We start from the raw sequence: 6,385 nt of genomic DNA, 5'->3' as shown, positions 1-6,385 counted from the left end.
TCATTTCCTGGAGATGGAGAGTAGAGACCATGAGTGCACAGAGAAATGGCCTGGACTACTTGTATCTCAAAATCTTCCCCTTTTCAGAGACAGTTCTGCCTTTGCATTCTGCCTTTGCACATTTCCACAGCTCCATGTTAGAATTCATAGTGTGGTGGGCAGGTTGCAACACTGTATCGGGATGGCCTTATTTCACCTAGGAAATCCTTTCTCTGGCACCGTGTGGTGAGATTTCTTGGTTTAGCATAAGTGGGTGGAGTAACAAGTATCTGTGAAATTTGGTATTGTCCTCACTGAATGGCAGTGAAATAAAACTGAGGTCATGTAAATAGAGTTTTGTTTCTGGCCTGCCTACCTCAGGTCAAATGCACAATGTTCTAACGCCATACTCTTATATACTAAAGAAATAAGTGCAAGTATTACGTGAAACTTTATTAAGCCTTTGTTTCTTCCTGGCTTTTTACCTCCTCATGGTGTTACCAGTTGGAGCCATAACTTTCTAAAGGAATGGCAAACTCAAGACCAAAATAACAACAAAGGTTTGCCCTGTTCTGTAAACATACTTAAAGGAACAGTGTCTTTGCTTTTGTAAATAGATGTAAAAAAGTCCTCGTGCCTATGTCAGTCATGAAAAAGGCTTATGGCATGTGTGTGACCCAGAGAAAATACAGATTTGCCTTTCTACACAGGAATGAAGGGGCAATGTCCCAAAATTACCAGCTCCTCCCACAGCCTTCAGACAAACACCTGTGGTGTTTGAGAGGTCTTTTGCAGTACCTTTGTGCCAGTGCTTTTATCTGCTTTCAGATGAGCTAAGAAATAAAATCCAGAGGTGTGAGCTCTGCAGTGAAAGTGTCCCTGAATCCTGCACTTTATGAGGAAACAGCAGTAGAAACTCCACTGCAAGGTTTGGTCTCTGCTTCTCTGCTCACATGTTGAATTACAGAGACCCATTACAGAATGAGTCTCTGCTTCTGCTCTTATGTTGATGACTCCAGGCCTAGTCCCAAAGCCCTAAAGAGAGAAGAAAATATAAGTCTGGCTTTTTTATGTGTTCAAGTTCATAACCTTACAGCCTTTCTGATGGCTTGGGATAGAGGTCACATGAGTGACTGTGCTATTTAGAGTACGAGTTTTGCATATTTAAGTGCAACTTTAACCTCGTGTTTTTCACAATGAAATCTAACTATTACTGTGGTAATATTCCATTTTTTTTTGAAGTTTAGACAGCAGAGTTTTGGGCTTTCACTTCTGTTTGACTGGGAGATTGGCTTCCATGGTGAGTGGAAGATTGGTAGAAGGATATTTAATAATCCCATCCAAATCACTGGAGGTTAATTTGAACAGATATCAGAACTGAAATATTTATTCCTTTTGACTCAATTCTCCAGATGTTTTGATGCTGCCTTTTCACATTCCTCATGTGCAAATAATAAACAACTATTTTTAGATAGGCATTTTCTAACAAGAACAAATTGGGTTATCAGTCTGCTTAGCTTTGCTAGGTACTTCTGGGCACAACTGTGGTTTGAGAAACAAGAAAGTTACAGAAGTACTTTTATACCTTAAAAAAACAACCAAACAACACATTCTCCTATTTTAATGAATTCCTGCATTAATGCTTATTTGTACTTTCATCTAAGTCAGCCCTACACATGTAGAACTTGAGAACATCTAATACATATCCATCTCCAGGATTCCTTCCCCTATAAAATCATTTCCTAAGGTAGGTGTTGGATGTCTGAAGCTTTCAAAGAGCTTTGCAGACGTATAATCATTTCTGCCACTGTGACCTAAGTAATATTAACATGGGAAACCAAGGCAGAAGCTTCCCTAAGGTCAGGCAAAGATCAGTTAAAAGAGTAAGGCTCCTGTTCTTGGCTCAGCCTTGTGTTCTCTGGGTAGATCACAGTATGTTTCAAAATAGCTTCCCTTCCTCCATCCTTAGAAATGTGTGCTCTGGTTTTTGTCAGTAGCAGCCTGCATCCGTAGCAAAACAAACAAACAAACAAAAAACCCAACAACAACCAGCGCACTGGAGACTGAAACATCTTTAGACAGCTGTACCCAATTCCTAGCAATATTGCTATGGTTTTATGGTATCCTGCTACGAGACACACCCACCCTTTGGATAGCAGGTAAAGCAATCTGTGATCCAGATCCCAAAACTGGAATGCTGCAGCCAGGGGAAGAGCTGGGGGATGATCCTTGGGGACCTTCACAACCGCTGCAGTGGGCCAGTGTGAACACAGATGTCTGTCAGCACTTGGGCTGACAAAACTGCTGAGGAAACTGGAAAGGCACTGGGAAGTTCTTGACAAAAAAAGGACCAAAAAAAATGATGCTGTTGGAGAGGAGTCTGTGTGTGAAATTTCTGAAGTCACTGACTGCCGAGGGTATTTAGTGCTAATCTCTTAATATTGGAGAAGTGTAGCTGCAGTGCTTCTCCCCAGTAAACAATAGGACCCAGATTGCCCTCCCGAGGCCTCTGGCCTTTTATTACAGCCCACACACAGAACTCATCTGAGAAAGCACTCTGAGTTAGTGGAGCAAACTCTGAACCAGTCTGAACCAGTTCAAATATCGCAAATGGTTGTTTTGCTTCTGCAGACTTCCTTGTTAGTCCTTGGAGGCCGTGGCTGGCATTTACTTAGCAATAGCTCATGCTGTCAGACTGAAGGGGGAGGAGAAAGCCTCTCCTCGAGCATGACAGCAGCGCCATGCAACAGTGCCAGCAGCTACTCCTGTCGCTCCACACCGACTCCTTTGTCGTCGCTGCCTCTGTCTTGATTTTTGGTTATACTCGGCTTGGTTTCATAAAGTCAATATCTGATCCTTTTGTTGCAGCCCTGATGTTCTTTTATTATGTTCAAATTGTGTCTAGGTTAGAAATGAAACACATTTGTTTTCGACTCCTACATCACTGCTTACAGAAGGCTTTTTACAGGTGACACCCACCGTTGTTTTCATGCTCAAGAGAGAGGCAAGAAATAAAACCCCTGCTTTTGTTGGAGTTGCAAGTACTCAAGTACTTAATAGTGTTTAGTAACATTCGATGCTTGCAGCTTTTTAAGCTTGAGCACAAACTGCTCTAATATTCTGTTCATGGTCAGGTCTCAGAATTGTACTATTGTTATTCTCAAGCACTGCCATTTATGAAAGAAGCAGAAAATTGAGGAAAATGAGTTTAGGGGAAAACTGGAACAATTATTTTGGTTACCTAGGAAGAAGAAAGGGGAGGTTTGGGGAGCCTGACGTATGTCCTGTTACAAGGAGGGCAATGGTCAACTTTTTCCATTTTAAGCAATCCATGTTAATTTGGCTAGAAAGGATAACTCAGATTAGAAAACTCATTTTGTTTACTCCCCTCAGTGTCTTATTTAGTAAGATTAAGTAATAAAGCATGTTAGTTCTTGCATAGGAGGTTAGATGAACTTCTGCCTGGGAAGATTTGAACACGCTTGGCTGTGGCCAGTGAAGGAGGGTGGGTTTGATGTCTTCTTGTTGAGTCATTCCAGAGCTATAGATCTGGGGCTGCCTCCCTTGGCACAGAGTGCTGTGCTATATGTTAGATTATTATTATTATTTTTTAATAGAAGTCTCAAAACACTTTGAATTTTTCCACAGGTGAAAAAGTAGAACAAACAAACAAGAAAGAGCAGCTGACAGACAGGAGAGAGAGAAAGCAGACATTGTTCATTCTGGAACCTGTATAAAGAAAGGTACCAGCTCACAGCTGAAACTGGTTCACACTGAGTTTAGGGAGGATGTTTGATGTCCCTCATCCCTAAAAATAGCGTATATATTCTGTAAAACGTGGGAATGTGTTGTGATACATGTGTTGTATATACCTACAGACATCTAAGTGTAAACTATGTGAGGAAGTAGCTGCAAAGCTATTAACTTACTTATAGTTTGGGTAGTTTAAAATCAAGTCCTAGGAAATATCGTCATGTTGAATATCTCTAAAACTGTAGCAAGAAGAGCAAACCCATTCCCAAGCAGTGGAAAGAGCAATTGAATCTGCCTCTGACAGCTGCCACCTGGCATCCTATTAAACTTAACTCTGTGAAACTGCCAGGCATAAATCTTCCCTCATCCTGGAGAAAGCTAGACATGAAAGAAAAAATTATGCTTAGAAGTCAGTTGTGGAAAAGACTTTGATCTTTACCATTAATGTGAAGGTTTTTGCATTTCTCCCAGATTCCCCATTGTCCTTCTGTGGACTAGAAACTCAAATTGTTTGCTGGAACTTGGCTGAGTGTAATGAGAAGTGCAAATTTATCTTGCTACATGGTAGGAGAGAGAGCTAGGAAGGTCTGAGATTTGTTTCCACAGAGATTACTGCAGTTCTTAGATCATTATGTACAGAAGGAGGTGCTTTCTGTGCTAGGTGGCATGGAAGCATGTTAGTCTCATGAAGTGAGCAAAAAGAAATGTGCAGGTTGGAAGCCCCTCTGCAAAGTTTTGGAGTGGCAGTGCCTCTGGATGCATGTGTGGCCCTGCAGTTTCTGCTGAATGGAATTTGTCCCATAAAATCTGTGATGAAGAGCTATTACAAACAGGCAGCTTGATTGAATAGCCCTTATTAAAAATTCTTGCTGACTCTAGTTAGCCTTGCCTTTACAGAGTAACTGGAGAGCATCAGGAATGCAGTAACAGGGTGTCTGTGCAGACAATGAGCATAGTGGCACAAAGGCTGCATCTTAGCTGGTGATGTCAGTCAGGACTGGCACATACAGTCGGTTTTTGGTTTCCTATTTTGATTTTTTGCAACCTTTTTTTTCAATCTGACATTACTAAACTAAATTTTCTGTAGTGGTAAATCATGTTGTTAAAGCATGAGTCACACAAGTATGTGCTAAGACCTGTGGTTTCATGCTGGGCCGCAGTGCTGCTTAATTGACGTTTCCTCATTACCCATCTATCATGCTGGTACATCTGTGTTGTTGTGGCTCCATTGTGGACTGGATGCAGCAGGTGACCTGGTTGTAAAGGGTTTAAAGTGTTCATGACCTGGTGAAAAAGGGGCAAAAGTTGGGTTGGATGAGAACCTTGAGCAGTTTGTTACACAGTTACCTATGGCAGCCTGACAGAGAGCACTGCCAGGATGAAAACATCTGGGAGTGGAAGGGAAAGACCACTGCTCCAGCCAGCACTGCCTTGAAAAGTGATTAATCAAACACTGAAGCAGCTTCCTGGCCTAGAAATGCTTCTTATGTGTTCAGTGGTTTCCACGTGGTTTCAAATAACTTTAAAAGAAGGGAACTTCCCTGTCCTGTTCTAAGAGGGGAGTTTGATTGTGCCTCACATAACAGAAAGGAAGGGAAGGCGCAAAGAAGCGAGGCAGGCAGGTTGGCCAAGGTCAGGAAGAGCTCTGTGGGAAAGCCAGAAATAGCACCTTGTGCTGCAGGCCCGTGTCTCAGCTACAAACCCATCAGTTGGCCCAGGCTGCCTTTGCAAGCTCCTTGTCAAACAGGACCAGCTATTCAGTGGCTTGTTTTTCACTGGTGTAAAACAGAAACAGTGCTGAGGGACTCCAGATGCTTGTGTACAGGCACTGGCACTGCACTGTCTGAATCCCCTGGCATGTTCAGAAGCAGAAGTCTCTATTACAAGCCCTGTGAAATACCTGCAGAGAGTACCCAGTGGCTGGATGCCTGCAGTAGAGCTGCTCTAAACCATCTTCATGCTGTTTACCTTGTTTTTTTCTATGAGTAGGCACAGCTCTTAAGAGTAAGTACATGGAGTAAATGAAAAGTAAATGAAAAGTAATGGATTAGCAGAGGGGAGAACATGAACCCCTTTAAGGTGGGGATGCACAACCCCTGTGGCAGTGTGTACCCCCCCCCACAACTCCTCTTTAGAGTTAAGGGAACCCAAAGGGAGAGTAAGGACAGCAGGATTTAGTCCTTCGTGATAATTCTCTAGGGGAGAGAGCAGTTTTATGTCTCTGAAGATAAACACTTTTCCTGCCACAGGCAGTGGTTCAAGCGTAGTTCCGTGTGGAAAGTCTCTCTGGTTTAAGACTTTTCCTGCGACCGTCGGAGACGAGCCCAGGGACGCGGAGTTCCTCTCGTGCCAAACAGCCCCGCGGCACGGAGCACCCATCGCCGTGCTCGGTCCCGGGGCAAAGGACCCTCAGCGGCAGCGGGCTCCCGGCCGGCCCGAGCCCTGCCCCGCGGCAGCCGCCCCTTCCCCTCCTGGGGGCGGGCGGCGGCGGCGGCAGCGTTAGGACCCGGCGGCGGCCGCGGGGCGGGGGGGGAGCGCAGCCCGGCGGTTGTTTACCGGGGAGGGGAGTGCCGGGGCAGGTCTCGCCGCGGCGCCGAGCGGAGCCGAGCTGCGCGGCCGGGCTGGCGGCGGCTCCTCGCCCTCCGCGCCGAGG

Source organism: Hirundo rustica, chromosome 17, assembly GCF_015227805.2.
Source record: "Hirundo rustica isolate bHirRus1 chromosome 17, bHirRus1.pri.v3, whole genome shotgun sequence".
Classification (NCBI taxonomy): Eukaryota; Metazoa; Chordata; class Aves; order Passeriformes; family Hirundinidae; genus Hirundo; species Hirundo rustica.
The sequence above is the reverse complement of the archived record's forward strand: the minus strand, read 5'-3'. Positions refer to the sequence as shown.